This window comes from Oryx dammah, unplaced genomic scaffold (genome assembly GCF_014754425.2).
Source record: "Oryx dammah isolate SB20612 unplaced genomic scaffold, SCBI_Odam_1.1 HiC_scaffold_11150, whole genome shotgun sequence".
Classification (NCBI taxonomy): Eukaryota; Metazoa; Chordata; class Mammalia; order Artiodactyla; family Bovidae; genus Oryx; species Oryx dammah.
Genome location: NW_024080543.1, coordinates 1,236,545 through 1,253,103, shown reverse-complemented (window position 1 = coordinate 1,253,103; position 16,559 = coordinate 1,236,545).

Below are 16,559 nucleotides of genomic sequence, written 5' to 3'. Positions count from 1 at the left end.
GCTGTCACACGTGCCACTGTGGTGTGAGTCGATCCTCGGTGTGCAAGTCGACGCAGTGCAGGGAAATCAGGTTCTTCTGAAGCGGACTGAGACTTTTTGTGCACATTGGGAATGGTGGCACCACCGCTGGAGTTCCTTTCGAATTTCCTGTGGAGAGCGCCTCCTCCGAGATGCGCCAGGAAAGCCGAGAATCATTTCCCGACGAAGCAGGTAATGGAACCCTCATCTAGAGCTATGAGTAGGAAATGGGGCTCCTCTTGATGTGGCCGGGACCCTCGGGGTTCCTCTCGATTGGAGGCGGGTATGTAGCGGAACTTCTTGAGTTGCAGCAAGGGTGTGAAGGACCCTTTCGAAGATCCAGAGGGAAGGTGTGATTTGCCTCAAGACGCCTCAGCGGAAACCGGCCTCATTTCACCTGGAGGAGAGTACCTCGTGGATTTTCTCGAGTTGTGGCGGGACCTTCTCCAGTTACGACGTTGACCTGTGGGACCCTCCCTTGTCGCCTCAGGAAAGGCCAGTCTCCATGCGAGTTGCGATCGGCCTGTCGGGAATCCTCTGCAGTCGGTACCAAGGCCTAAGTCCTCATGTGGAGTCTATGATGAAACCTGAGGATTACTCTCCAGTGCTGACATGGATCTTGGGGTACTTCTGGAGGCACCACAGGGGAGTCTGTCCTAGTATCGATTGGGGACATGAAGGTCGGCTTTTCTCATGAGGTGCAGCAGCCTTGGCAGGCTTCCCGTCGCCTTTATACAGGGATCTGTGGCATTATATGGAGGCTTTCCCACGAGGCTTTCCCACAGGGCTGTCACACGTGCCACTGTGGTGTGAGTCGATCCTCGGTGTGCAAGTCGATGCCGTGCAGGGCAATCAGGTTCTTCTACAGTGGACTGAGATATTTTGTGCACATTGGGAATGATGGTACCACCGCTGGAGTTCCTCTCGAAATTCCTGTGGATAGTGACTCCTAGGAGATGCGCCAGGAAAGCCGGGAATCCTTTCCCAACGAAGCAGGGAATGGAACCCTCATCTAGAGCTATAAGAGGAAACAGGGCTCCTCTTGATGTGGGCGCGACCCTCTGGGTTCCTCTCGAATGGAGGCGGGTATGTAGGGGAACTTCTTGAGTTGCAGCAAGGGTGTGAAGGACCCTTTCGAAGATCAAGAGGGAAGGTTTGATTTGCTTCGAGACGCCTCAGCGGAAAAGGGCCTCATTTCACCTGGAGGGGAGAACCTCGTGGATTTTCTCGAGTTGTGGCGGGACCTTCTCGAGTTACGACGTTGACCTTTGGGACCCTCCTTTGTGACCTCAGGAAGGGCCAGTCTCCATGCGAGTTGCGAGCGACCTGTCGGGAATCCTCTGCAGTCGGTAACGGTGCCTAAATCCTTGTGTGGAGTCTATGACGGAACCTGAGGATTACTCTTCAGTGCTGACATGGGTCTTGGTGTACTCTGGAGGCACCACAGGGGAGTCTGTCCTAGTCTCGAATGGGGATATGCACGTCAGCATTCCTCATGAGCTGGAGCAGCCGCGGCAGGCTTCCCGTCGCCTTGATGCAGGGATCTGCGGCATTCCATGGAGGCTTTCCCACGAGGGTTTCCCACAGGGCTGTCACACGTGCAACTGTGGTGTGAGTCGATCCCCGGTGTGCAAGTCTACGCAGTGCAGGGAAATCAGGTTCTTCTCCAGTGGACTTAGACATATGGTGCACATTGGGAATGGTGGCACCACTGCTGGAGTTCCTCTCGATTTTCCTGTGGAGAGCGCCTCCTCCGAGATGCGCCAGGAAAGCCGGGAATCTTTTCCAGACGAAGCAGGGAATGGAACACTCATCTAGAGCTATGAGGAGGAAACGGGGCTCCTCTTGATGAGGGCGGGACCCTCGGGGTTCCTCTCGAGTGGAGGCGGGTATGTAGGGGAACTTCTTGAGTTGCAACAAGGGTGTGATACTCTCTTTCGACGTTCAAGATGGAAGGTTTGATTTGCCTCGAGACACGTCAGCGGAAAAGGGCCTCATCTAGCCTGGAGGGGAGAACCTCGTGGATTTTGTAGAGTTGTGGCAGGACCTTCTCGAGTTAAGACGTTGACCTATGGGACCCTCCCTTGTGGCCTCAGGAAATGCCAGTCTCCCTGCAAGTTGCGAACGGCCTGTCGGGAATCCTCTGCTTTCCGTGCCATTGCCTAAGTCCTCGTCTGGAGTCTATGACGGAACCTGAGGATTCCTCTCCACTGCTGACATGGATCTTGGGGTACATCCGGAGGCAACAACAGGGGAGTCTGTCCTAGTCTCGAGTGGGGAAATTCACGTCCGCATTCCTCACGAGCTGGAGCAGCCGCGGCAGGCTTCCCGTCGCCTTGATACACGGATCTGCGGCATTCCAGGCAGGCTTTCCCACGAGGGTTTCCAACAGGGCTGTCACACGTGCCACTGTGGTGCCAGTCGATAGTCGACGTGCATGTTGAGGCAGTGCGAGGAAATCAGGTTCTTCTGGAGTGGTCTGAGTCATTTTGTCCACTTTGGGTATGTTGGCACCAGCCCTGGAGTTCCTCTCGACTTTCCTGTGGAGAGCACCTCCTCCGAGATGCGCCAGGAAAGCCGGGAAACCTTTTCCGACGAAGCAGGGAATGGAACCCTCATCTAGAGCTATGAGGAGGAAACGGGGCTCCTCGTGAAATAGGCGAGAACCTCGGGGTTCCTCTCGAGTGGAGGCGGGTATGTAGGGGAACTTCTTGAGTTGCAGCAAGGGTGTGAAGAACCCTTTCGAAGATCAAGAGGGAAGGGGTGATTTGCCTCGTTATGCCTCAGTGGAAACGGGCCTCATTCACCTGCAGGGGAGAACCTCGTGGATTTTCTTGAGTTGTGGCGGGACATTCTCAAGTTACTACGTTGAATTCTGGGACCCTCCCTTGTGGCCTCAGGAAAGGCCTGTCTCCATGCTAGTTTCTAGGCCCTTTTCGGGATTCCTCTGCATTCCGTGCCATGGCCTAAGTCCTCGTCTGGAGTCTATGACGGAACCTGAGGATTCCTCTCCACTGCTGACATGGATCTTGGGGTCCTTCCGGAAGCAACACAGGGGAGTCTGTCCTAGTCTCGAGTGGGGACATGCACGTCCGCATTCCTCACGAGCTGGAGCTGCGGCGGCAGTCTTTCCGTCGCCTTGATACAGGGTTCTGCTGCATTCCATGGAGGCTTTCTTACGAGGGTTTCCCACAGGGCTGTCACACTTGCCACTGTGGTGTGAGTCGTTCTTCGGTGTGCAAGTCAACGAAGTGCAGGGAAATCAGGTTTTTCTGCAGTGGACTGAGATATTTTGTGCACATTGGGAATGGTGGCACCACCGCTGGAGTTCCTCTAGAAATTCCTGTGGAGAGCGCCTCCTCCGAGATGCACCAGGAAAGCCGGGAATCCTTTCCCGACGAAGCAGGGAAGGAAACCCTCATCGAGAGCTATGAGGAGGAAACGGGGCTCCTCTTGATGTGGGCGGGACCCTCGGGGATCCTCTCAAGTGGAGGCGGGTATGTAGGGGAACTTCTTGAGTTGCAGCAAGGGTGTGAAGGACCCTTTCGAAAATCAAGAGGGAAGGTGTGATTTGCCTCGAGACACCTCAGCCGAAACGGGCCTCATTTCACCTGGAGGGGAGAACCTCGTGGTTTTCTCGAGTTATGGCGGGACCTTCTCGAGTTATGACGTAGACCTCTGGGAACCTCCCTTGTGGCCTGAGGAAAGGCCAGTCTCCATGGGAGTTGCGAACATCCTGTCGGGAATCCTCTGCATTCCGTGCCATGGCCTAAGTCCTCTCCTGGCATCTATGACGGAACCTGAGGATTCCTCTCCACTGCTGACATGAATCTTGGGGTATGTCCGGAGGCAATCAAAGGGGAGTCTGTCCGAGTCTCGAGTGGAGACATGCAAGTCCGCATTCCTCACGAGCTGGAGCAGCCGCGACAGGCTTCCTGTCGCCTTGATACAGGGATCTGCGGCATTCCATGGAGGCTTTCCCAAGACGGTTTCCCACAGGGCTGTCACACGTGCCACTGTGGTGTGAGTCGATCCTCGGTGTGCAAGTCGATGCAGTAAAGAGAAATCAGGTTCTTCTGCAGTGGACTGAGACATTTTGTGCACATTGGTAATGGTGATACCACCGCTGGAGTTCCTCTCGAATTTCCTGTGGAGAGCGCCTCCACCGAGATGCGCCAGGAAAGCCGGGAATCCTTTCCCGACACAGCAGGGAATGGAACCCTCATCTAGAGCTATGAGGAGGAAACTGGGCTACTCTTAATGTGTGCGGGACCCTCGGGGTTCCTCTCGTGTGGAGGCAGGTATGTAGGGGAACTTCTTGAGTTGCAGCAAGGGTGTGAAGGACCCTTTCGAAGATCAAGAGGGAAGGTGTGATTTGCCTCGAGACGCCTCAGCGGAAACGGGCCTCATTTCACCTGGAGGGGAGAACCTCGTGGATTTTCTCGAGTTGTGGCGGGATCTTCTCGAGTTACGACGTTGACCTCTGGGACCCTCCCTTGTGGCCTCAGGAAAGGCCAGTCGCAATGGTAGTTTCTAGGCGCTTGTCGGGATTCCTCTGCATTCCGTGCCATTGCCTAAGATCTCGTCTGGAGTCAATGACGGAACCTGAGGATTCTTCTCCACTGCTGACTTGGATCTTGGGGTTCTTCCGGAGGCAACCACAGGGGAGTCTGTCTTAGTCTCGAGTGGGGACGTGCACGTCTGCATTCTTCACGAGCTGGAGCAGCCGCGGCAGTCTTCCCGTCGCCTTGATACAGGGATCTGCAGCATTCCATGAAGGCTTTCCCACGAGAGTCTCCCACAGTGCTGTCACACGTGCCACTGTGGTGTTAGTCGATCCTCGGTGTGCAAGTCGACGCAGTGCAGGGAAATCAGTTTCTTCTGCAGTGGACTGAGACATTTTGTGCACATTGGGAATGGTGATACCACCGCTGGAGTTCCTCTCGAATTTCCTGTGCAGAGCGCCTCTTCCGAGATACGCCAGGTACGCCGGGAACACTTTCCCGACGAAGCAGGGAATGGAACCCTCATCTAGAGCTCTGAGGAGGAAACGGGGCTCCTCTTGATGTCTGCGGGACCCTCGGGGTTCCTCTCGAGTGGAGGCGGGTATGTAGGGGAACTTCTTGAGTTGCAGCAAGGGTGTGAAGGACCCTTTCGAAGATCAAGAGGGAAGGTTTGATTTGCCTCGAGACGCCTCAGCGGAAACGGGCCTCATTTCACCTGGAGGGGAGAACCTCGTGGATTTTCACGAGTGGTGGCGGGACCTTCTCGAGTTACGACGTAGACCTCTGGGAACCTCCCTTGTGGCCTCAGGAAAGGTCATTCTCCATGCGAGTTGAGATCGGCCTGTCGGGAATCCTCTGCAGTCGCTACCGGAGCCTAAGTCCTCGTGTGGATTCTATGATGGAACATGAGGATTCCTCTCCAGCGCTGACATGGATCTTGGGGTACTTCTGGAGGCACCACAGGGGAGTCTGTCCTAGTCTCGAGTGGGGACATGAAGGTCCCCTTTCCTCATGAGCTGGAGCAGCCATGGCAGGCTTCCCGTCGCCTTGATACAGGGATCGGTGGCATTTTATGGCGCCTTTCCCACGAGAGTATCCCACAGGGTTGTCACACGTGCCACTGTGGTGTGAGTCGATCCTCGACGTGCAAGTCGAGGCAGTGCACGGAAACCAGGTTCTTCTGGAGTGGACTGAGACATTGTGTGCACATTGGGAATGGTGGCACCAGCCCTGGAGTTCCTCTAGACTTTCCTGTGGAGAGCGCCTCCTCCGAGATGCGCCAGGAAAGCCGGGAATCCTTTCCCAACGAAGCAGGGAATGGAACTCTCATCTCGAGCTATGAGGAGGAAACGGGGCTCCTCTTAATGTGGACGGGACCCTCGGTGTTCCTCTCGAGTGGAGGCGGGTATGTAGGGGAACTTCTTGAGTTGCAACAAGGGTGTGAAAGTCCCTTTCGAAGTTCAAGAGGGAAGGTGTGATTTGCCTCGAGACGCCTCAGCGGAAGAGGGCCTCTTCTAGCCTGTAGGGGAGAACCTCGTGGATGTTCTCGAGTTGTGGCGGGACCTTCTCGAGTTACTACGTTGACCTCTGGGACCCTCCCTTGTGGCCTCAGGAAAGGCCAGTCTCCATGGGAGTTGCGAGCAGACTGTCGGGAATCCTCTGCATTCCGTGCCATGGCCTAAGTCCTCGTCTGGAGTCTATGACGGAACCTGAGGATTCCTCTCCACTGCTGACATGAATCTTGGGGTATGTCCGGAGGCAACCACAGGGGAGTCTGTCCGAGTCTCGAGTGGGGACATGCACATCCGTATTCCTCACGAGCTGGAGCAGCCACGGCAGGCTTCCTGTCACCTTGATACAGGGATCTGTGGCATTCCATGGAGGCTTTCCCACGAGGGTTTCCCACAGGTCTGTCACACGTGCCACTGTGGTGTGCGTCGATCCTCGGTGTGCAAGTCGATGCAGTGAGGGAAATCAGGTTCTTCTGCAATGGACTGAGATATTTTGTGCACATTGGGAATGGTGGTACCACCGCTGGAGTTCCTCTCGAATTTCCTGTGGAGAGCGCCTCCTCTGAGATGCGCCAGGAAACCCAGGAATCCTTTCCCGATGAAGCAGGGAATGGACCCTCATCTCGAGCTATGAGGAGGAAACGGGGCTCCTCTTGATGTGGGCGGGAACCTCGGGGTTCCTCTCGAGTGGAGGCGGGTATGTAGGGGAACTTCTTGAGTTTCAGCAAGGGTGTGAAGGACCCTTTCGAAGATCAAGAAGGAATGTGTGATTTGCCTCGAGACGCCTCAGCGGAAGAGGGCCTCCTCTCGCCTGTAGGGGAGAACCTCGTGGATTATCTCGAGTTGCGGCGGGACCTTCTTGAGTTACGACGTTGACCTCTGGGACCCTCCCTTGTCGCCTCAGGAAAGGCCAGTCTCCATGCGAGTTGCGATCGGCCTGTCGGGAGTCCTCTGCAGTCGGTACCGGGGCCTAAGTCCTCGTGTGGAGTCTATTTCGGAACCTGAGGATTCCTCTCCAGTGCTGACATGGATCTTGTGGTACTTCTGGAGGCACCACAGGGGAGTTTGTCCTAGTCTCGAGTGGGGACATGCACGTCCGCATTCCTCACGAGCTGGAGCTGCGGCGGCAGGCATTCCGTCGCCTTGATACAGGGATCTGCAGCATTCCATGAAGGCTTTCCCACGAGGGTTTCCCACAGAGCTGTCACACGTGCCACTGAAGTTTGAGTCGATCCTCGGTGTGCAAGTCGACGCAGTGCAGAGAAATCAGTTTCTTCTGCAGTGGACTGAGACATTTTGTGCACATTGGGAATGGTGATACCACCGCTGGAGTTCCTCTCGAATTTCCTGTGGATAGCGCCTCCTCCGAGATGCGCCAGAAAAGCCGGGAATCCTTTCCCGACGAGGCAGGGAATGGAATCCTCATCTAGAGCTATAAGAGGAAACGGGGCTCCCCTTGATGTCTGCGGGACCCTCGGGGTTCCTCTCGAGTGGAGGCGGGTATGTAGGGGAACTTCTTGAGTTGCAGCAAGGGTGTGAAGGACCCTTTCGAAGATCAAGAAGGAATGTGTGATTTGCCTCGAGATGCCTCAGCGGAAACGGGCCTCATTTCACCTGGAGGGGAGAACCTCGTGGATTTTTTCGAGTTGTGGCGGGACCTTCTCGAGTTACGACGTTGACCTTTGGGACCCTCCCTTGTGGCCTCAGGAAAGGCCAGTCTCCATGCAACTTGCGATCGGCCTGGCGGGAATCCTCTGCAGTCGGTAGCGGGGCCTAAGTCCTCGTGTGGAGTCTATGAAGGAACCTGCGGATTCCTCTCCAGTGCTGACATGGATCTTGGGGTATTTCTGGAGCCACCACGGGGGAGTCTGTCCTAGCCTCGAAGGGGACATGAAGGTCCGCTTTCCCCAAGAGCTGGAGCAGCCATGAAGGCTTCTCGTCGCCTTGATACAGGGATCGTTGGCATTGTATGGAGGCTTTCACACGAGGGTTTCCCACAGGGCTGTCACTCATGCCACTGTGGTGTGAGTTGAACCTCGACGTGCAAATCGAGGCAGTGGGGGAAATCAGGTTCTTCTGGAGTGGACTGAGACATTTTGTGCACATTGCGAATGGTGGCACCAGCCCTGGAGTTCCTCTCGACTTTCGTGTGGAGAGCCCCTCCTCTGAGATGCGCCAGGAAAGCCGGGGATACTTTCCCGAAGAAGCAGGGAAAGGAACCCTCATCTCGAGCTATCAGGAGGAAACGGAGCTCCTCTTGATGTGGGCGGGACCCTCGAGGTTCCTCTCGAGTTGAGGCGGGTATGTAGGGGAACTTCTTGAGTTGCAGCAAGGGTGTGAGGGACCCTTTCGAAGATCAAGAGGGAAGGTGTGATTTGTCTCAAGACGCCTCAGCGGAAACGGGCCTCATTTCACCTGGAGGGGAGAACCTCGTGGAATTTCTCGAATTGTGGCGGGACCTTCTCGAGTTACGACGTTGACCTTTGGGACCCTCCCTTGTGGCCTCAGGAAAGGCCAGTCGCCATGCTAGTTTCTAGGCACTTGTCGGGATTCCTCTGCATTCCATTCCATGGCCTAAGTCCTCGTCTGGAGTCTATGACGGAACCTGAGGATTCCTCTCCACTGCTGACCTCGATCTTGGGGTTCTTCCGGATGCAACCACAGGGGAGTCTGTCCTAGCCTCGAGTGGGGACATGCACGTCCGCATTCCTCACGAGCTGGAGCAGCCGCGGCAGTCTTCCCATCGCCTTGATACAGGGATCTGCGGCATTCCATGAAGGCTTTCCCACAAGTGTTTCCTACAGGGCTGTCACACGTGCCACTGTGGGGTGAGTCGATCCTCGGTGTTCATGTCGACGCAGTGCCGGGAAATCTGTTTCTTCTGCAGTGGACTGAGACATTTTGTGCACATTGGGAATGGTGATACCACCGCTGGAGTTCCTCTCGAATTTCCTGGGGAGAGCGTCTCCTCCGAGATGCGCCAGGAAATCCGGGAATCCTTTCCCGCGAATCAGGGAAAGGAACCCTCATCTCGAGCTATGAGGAGGAAACGGGGCGCCTCTTGATGTTGGCGGGACCATTGGTGTTCCTCCCGAGTGGAGGCGGGTATGTAGGGGAACTTCTTGAGTTGCAACAAGGGTATGAAAGTCTCTTTCGAAGTTCAAGAGGGAAGGTGTGATTTGCCTCGAGACGCCTCAGCGGAAAAGGGCCTCCTCTAGCCTGTAGGGGAGAACCTCGTGGATTATCTGGAGTTGTGGCGGGACCTTCTCGAGTTACGACGTTGACCTCTGGGACCCTCCCTTGTGGCCTCAGGAAAGGCCAGTCTCCATGCTAGTTTCTAGGCCCTTTTCGGGATTCCTCTGCATTCCATGCCATGGCCTACGTCCTCATCTGGAATCTATGATGGAACCTGAGGATTCCTCCCCACTGCTGACATGAATCTTGGGCTCCTTCCGGAGGCACCACAGGGGAGTCTGTCCTAGTCTCGAGTGGGGACATGAAGATCCGCTTTCCTCATGAGCTGGAGCAGCCATGGCAGGCTTCCCGTCGCCTTGATACAGGGATCTTTGGCATTATATGGAGGCTTTCCCCCGAGGGTTTCCCACAGGGGTGTCACACGTGCCTCTTTGGTGTGAGTCGATCCTCGACGTGCAAGTCGAGGCAGGGCGGGGAAATATGGTTCTTCTACAGTGGACTGAGACATTTTGTGCACATTGGGAATGGTGGCACCAGCCCTGGAGTTCCTTTCGACTTTCCTGTGGAGAGCGCCTCCTCCGAAATGCACCAGGAAAGCCGGGAATCCTTTCCCGACGAAGCAGGGAAAGGAACCCTCATCTCGAGCTATGAGGAAGAAACGGGGCTCCTCTTGATGTGGGCGGGAACCTCGGTGTTCCTCTCGAGGAGACTCGGGTATGTTGGAGAACTTCTTGAGTTGCAACAAGGGTGTGAAAGTCCCTTTCGAAGTTCAAGAAGGAAGGTGTGATTTGCCTGGAGACGCCTCAGCGGAAAAGGGCCTCATCTAGCCTGGAGGGGAGAACCTCATGGATTCTTTCGAGTTGTGGCGGGACCTTCTCGAGTTACGACGTTGACCTCTGGGACCCTCTTTTAGGGACTCAGGAAAGGCCAGTCTACATGCGAGTTGCGAGCGGTCTATCGGGAATCCTCTGCATTCCGTGCCATGGCCTAAGTCCTCGTCTGGAGTCCATGACAGAACCTGAGGATTCCTCTCCACTGCTGACATGGATCTTGGGGTACTTCCGGAGGCAACCACAGGGGAGTCTGTCCTAGTCTCGAGTGGAGACATGCACGTCCGCATTCCTCACGAGCTGGAGCAGCCGTGGGAGTCTTCCCGTGGCCTTGATACAGGGATCTGTGGCATTCCATGGAGGCTTTCCCACGAGGGTTTCCACAGGGCTGTCACACGTGCCACTGTGGTGTGAGTCATTCCTCGGTGTGCAAGTCGACGCAGTGCAGGGAAATCTGGTTCTTCTGCAGTGGACTGAGACATTTTGTGCACACTTTGAATGGTGGTACTACAGCTGGAGTTCCTCTCGACTTTCCTGTGGAGAGTGCCTCCTCCGAGATGCAACAAGAGGCCGGGAATCCTTTCCCGACAAAGCAGGGAAAGGAACCCTCATCTCGAGCTATGAGGAGCAAACGGGGCTCCTCTTAATGTGGGCGGGACCCTCGGTGTTCCTCTCGAGTGGAGGCGGGTATGTAGGGGAACTTCTTGAGTTGCAACAAGGGTGTGAAATTCCCTTTTAAAGTTCAAGTGGGAAGGTGTGATTTGCCTCGAGACGCCTCAGCAGAAACGGGCCTCAGTTCACCTGGAGGGGAGGAACTCGTGGATTTTCTCGAGTTGTGGCAGGACCTTCTCGAGTTACGATGATGACATCTGGTACCCACCCTTGTGGCCTCAGGAAAGGCCAGTCGACATGCTAGATTCTAGGCGCTTGTCGGGATTCCTCTGCATTCCGTGCCATGGCCTAAGTCCTCGTCTGGAGTCTATGAAGGAACCTGGGGATTCCTCTCCACTGCTGACATGGATCTTGGGGTACTTCTGGAGGCAACCACAGGGGAGTCTGTGCTAGTCTCGAGTGGGGACATGCAGGTCCGCATTCCTCACGAGCTGGAGCAGCCGCGGCAGGCTTTCCGTCGCCTTGATACAGGGATCTGCGGCATTCCATGTAGGCTTTCCCATGAGGGTTTCCCACAGGGCTGTCACACGTGCCACTGTGGTGTGAGTCGATCCTCGGTGTGCAACTCTACGCAGTGCAGGGAAATCAGGTTCTTCTGCAGTGGAATGAGACATTTTGTGCACATTGGGAATGGTGGCACCAGCCCTGGAGTTCCTCTCGACTTACATGTGGAAGTGCGCCTACTCGGAGATGCGCCAGGAATCCCGGGAATCCTTTCCCGACGAAGCACGGAATGGAACCCTCATCTATTGCTATGAGGAGGAAACGGGGCTCCTCTTGATATGGGCGGGACCCTGGGGTTCCTCTCGAGTGGAGGCAGGTATGTATGGGAACTTCTTGAGTTGCAGCAAGGGTGTGAAGGACCCTTTCAAAGATGAAGAGGTAAGGTGTGAATTGCCTTGAGATGCCTCAGCGGAAACGGGCCTCATTTCACCTGGAGGGGAGAACCTCGTGGATTTTCTCGAGTTGTGGCGGGACCTTCTCGAGTTACGACGTTGACGCCTGGGACCCTCCCTTGTGGCCTCAGGAAAGGCCAGTCTCCATGCTAGTTTCTAGGCGCTTGTCGGGATTCCTCTGCATTCCATGCCATGGCCTAAGTCCTCGTCAGGAGACGATGACGGAACCTGAGGATTCCTCTCCACTGCTGACATGGATCTTTGGGTACTTCCGGAAGCAACACAGGGGTGTCTGTCCTAGTCTCGAGTGGGGACATGCACATCCGCATTCCTCACGAGCTGGAGCACCGCGGCAGGCTTCCCGTCGCCGTGATACAGAGATCTGCGGCATTCCATGGAGGCTTTCCCACGAGGATTTCCCACAGGGCTGTCACACGTGCCACTGTGGTGTGAGTCGATCCTCAGTGTGCAAGTCTATGCAGTGCAGGGAAATCAGGTTCTTCTGCATTGGACTGAGACATTTTGTGCACATTGGGAATGGTGGCACCACCGCTGGAGTTCCTCTCGAATTTCCTGTGGAGAGCGCCTACTCCGAGATGCGCCAGGAAAGCCGGGAATCCTTTCCCGACGAAGCAGGGAATGGAACCCTCATCTAGAGCTATGAGGAAGAAACGGGGCTCCTCTTGATGTGGGCGGGACCCTCGGGGTTCCTCTCGAGTGGAGGCGGGTATGTAGGGGAATTTCTTGAGTTTCAGCAAGGGTGTGAAGGACCCTTTCAAAGATCAAGAGGTAAGGTGTGATTTGCCTTGAGATGCCTCAGCGGAAACGGGCCACATTTCACCTGGAGGGGAGAACCTCGTGGATATTCTCGAGTTGTGGCGGGACCATCTCGAGTTACGACGTTGACCTCTGGGACCCACCCTTTTGGCCTCAGGAAAGGCCAGACTCCATGCGAGTTGCGAGCGGCCTGTCGGGAATCCTCTGCAGCAGGTACCGGGGCCTAAGTCCTCGTGTGGAGTCTATGACGAAACCTGAGGATTACTCTCCAGTGCTGACATGGATCTTGGGGTACTTCTGGAGGCACCACAGGGGAGTCTGTCCTAGTCTCGAGGGGGGGACATGAAGGTCCGCTTTCCTCATGAGCTGGAGCAGCCATGTCAGGCTTCCCGTCGCCTTGATACAGGGATCTGTGGCATTATATGTTGACTTTCCCACGAGGGTTTCCCACAGGGCTGTCACACGTGCCACTGTGGTGTGAGTCGATCCTCGACGTGCAAGTCCAGGTAGTGCGGGGAAATCAGGTTCTTCTGGAGTGGACTGAGATATTTTGTGCACATTGGGAATGGAGGCACCAGCCCTGGAGTTCCTCTCGTCTTTGCTTTGGAGAGCGCCTCCTCCGAGATGCGCCAGGAAAGCCGGGAAACCTTTCCAGACGAAGCAGGGAAAGGAACCCTCATCTCGAGCTATGAGGAAGAAACGGGTCTCCTCTTGATGTGGGCGGGAGCCTCGGTTTTCCTCTCGAGTGGAGGCGGGTATGTAGGGGAACTTCTTGAGTTGCAACAAGGGTGTGAAAGGCCCTTTCGAACTTCAAGAGGGAAGGTGTGATTTGCCACGAGAGGCCTCAGCGGAAAAGGGCCTCATTTCACCTGGAGGGGAGAACCTCGTGGATTTTCTCGAGTTGTGGCGGGACCTTCTCGAGTTACGACATTGAACTCTGGGACCCTCCCTTGTGAACTCATTAAAGGCCAGTCTCCATGCGAGTTGCAAGCGGCCTGTCGGTAATCCTCTGCATTCGGTGCCATGGCCTTAATCCTCGTCTGGAGTCTATGACGGAACCTGAGGATATCACTCCACTGCTGACACGGATCTTGGGGTACTTACGGAGGCAAACACAGGGGAGTCTGTCCTAGTCTCGAGTGGGGACATGCACGTCCGCATTCCTCACGAACTGGAGCAGCCGCGACAGACTTACCCTCGCCTTGATACAGGGATGTTCGCATGCCATGGAGGCTTTCCCACGAGGGTTTCCCAGAGGGATATCATACGTGCCACTGTGGTGTGAGTCGATCCTCGGTGTGCAAGTCTACGCAGTGCAGGGAAATCAGGTTATTCTGCAGTGGACTGAGACATTTTGTGCACAATGGGAATGGTGGCACCACCGCTGGAGTTCCTCTCAAATTTCCTGTGGAGAGCCCCTCCTTTGAGATGCGCCAGGAAGGCCGGGAATCCATTCCCCACGAAGCAGGGAATAGAACCCTCATCTCGAGCTATGAGGAGGAAACGGGGCTCCTCTTGATGTGGGCGGGACCCTCGGGGTTCCTCTCGAGTGGAGGCGGGTATGCAGGGGAACTTCTTGAGTTGAAGCAAGGGTGTGAAGCACCCTTTCTAAGATCAAGAGGGAAGGTGTGATTTGCCTCGAGACGCCTCAGCGGAAAAGGGCCTCATCTAGCCTGGAGGGGAGAACCTCGTGGATTTACTCGAGTTGTGGCCGGACCTTCTCGAGTTACGACGTTGACCTCTGGGGCCCTCCCTTGTGGCCTCAGGAAAGGCCAGTCTCCATGCGAGTTGCGAGCGGCCTGTCTGGAATCCTATGCAGTCGGTACCGGGGCCTAAGTCCTCGTGTGGAGTCTATGACGGAACCTGAGGATTACTCTCCAGTGCTGACATGGATCTTGGGGTACTTCTGAAGAAACCACAGGGAAGTCTGTCTTTGTCTCGAGTGGGGACATGAAGGTCCGCTTTCCTCATGAGCTGAAGCAGCCATGGCAGGCTTCCCGTCTCCTTGATACAGGGATCTGCGGAATTCCATGGAGGCTTTCCCACGAGGGTTTCCCACAGGGCTGTCACATGTGCCACTGTGGTGTGAGTCGATCCTCGACGTGCAAATCGAGGCAGTGCCTGGAAATCAGGTTCTTCTGAAGTGGACTGAGACATTTTGTGCACATTGGGAATGGTGGCACCAGCCCTGGAGTTCCTTTAGATTTTCCTGTGGAGAGCGCCTCCTCCGAGGTTCACCACGAAAGCCGGGAATACTTTCCCGACGAAGCAGGGAAAGGAACCCTCATCTCGAGCTATGAGGAGGAAACTGGGTTCCTCTTGATGTGGGCGGGACCCTCGGGGTTCCTCTCGAGTGGAGGCGGGAATGTAGGGGAACTTCTTGAGTTGCAACAAGGGTGTGAATTTCCCTTTCGAAGTTCAAGAGGGAAGGTGTGATTTGCCTCAAGACGCTTCAGCGGAAAAGGGCCTCATCTAGCCTGGAGGGGAGAACCTCGTGGATTTTCTCGAGTTGTGGCGGGACCTTCTCGAGTTATGACGTTGACCTCTGGGACCCTCCGTTGTGGCCTCAGGAATGGCCAGTCTCCATGCGAGTTGTGAGCCGCCTGTCCGGAATCCTCTGCATTCCGTGCCATGGCCTAAGTCCTCGTCTGGAGTCTATGACGGAATCTGAGGATTCCTCTCCACTGCTGACATGGATTTGTGGTAATTCCGGAGGCAACCACAGGGGAGTCTGTCCTAGTCTCGAGTGGGGACATGCACGTCCGCATTCCTCACGAGCTGGAGCAGCCGCGGCAGGCTTCCCGTTGCCTTGATACTGGGATCTTCGGCATTCCATGGAGGCTTTCCCACGAGGGTTTCCCACAGGGCTGTCACACTTGCCACTTTGGTGTGAGCCGATCCTCGGTGTGCAAGTCTACGCAGTGCAGGGAAATCAGGTTCTTCTGCAGGGGACGGAAATATTTTGTGCAGATCGGGAATGGTGGCACCACCGCTGGAGTTCCTCTCGAATTTCCTGTGGAGAGCGCCTCCTCCGAGATGAGGCAGGAAAGCCGGGAATCCTTTCCCGACGAAGCAGGGAATGGAACCCTCATCTAGGACTATGAGGAGGAAACGGGGGTTCCTCTTGATGTGGGCGGGACCCTCGGGGTTCCTCTCGAGTGGAGGCGGGTATGCGGGGAACTTCTTCTGTTGCAGCAGGGGTGTGAAGGACCCTTTCGAAAATCAAGAGGAAAGGTGTGATTTGCCTTGAGACGCCTCAGCGGAAAAGGGCCTCATTTCACCTGGAGGGGAGAACCCCATGGATTTTCTGGAGTTGTGGCGGGACCTTCTCGAGTTACGACGTTGACCTCTGGGACCCTCCCTTGTGGCCTCAGGAAAGGCCACTCTCCATGCGAGTTGCGAACGGCCTGTCGGGAATCCTCTGCAGTCGGTACCGGGGCCTAAGTCCTCGTGTGGAGTCTATGACGGAACCTGAGGATTACTCTCCAGTGCTGACATGCATCTTGGGGTACTTGTAGGCACCACAGGGGAGTCTGTCCTAGTCTCGAGTGGGGACATGAAGGTCCGCTTTCCTCATGAGCTGGAGCAGCCATGGCAGGCTTCCCGTCGCCTTGATATAGGGATCTGTGGCATTATATGGAGGCTTTCCCACGAGGGTTTCCCACAGGGCTGTCACACGTGCCACTGTGGTGTGAGTCGATCCTCGACGTGCAAGTCGAGGCAGTGCGGGGAAATCAGGTTCTTCTGGAGTGGACTGAGACATTTTGTGCACATTGGGAATGGTGGCACCAGCCCTGGAGTTCCTCAGGTCTTTCCTGTGGAGAGCGCCTCCTCCGAGATGTGAAAGGAGGCCGGGCATCCTTTCCCAAAGAAGCAGGGAAAGGAACCCTCATCTCGAGCTATCAGGATGAAACGGGGCGCCTCTTGATGTGGGCGGGATCCTCGGTTTTCCTCTCGAGTGGAGTCGGGTATGTAGTGAAAATTTTGAGTTGCAACAAGGGTGTGAAAGTCCCATTCCAAGTTCAAGAGGGAAGGTGTGATTTGCCTCGAGACGCCTCGGCGGAAGAGGGTCTCATGTAGCCTGGAGGGGAGAACCTCGTGGATTTTCTCGAGTTGTGGCGGGACCTTCTCGAGTTACGATGTTGACATCTGTGA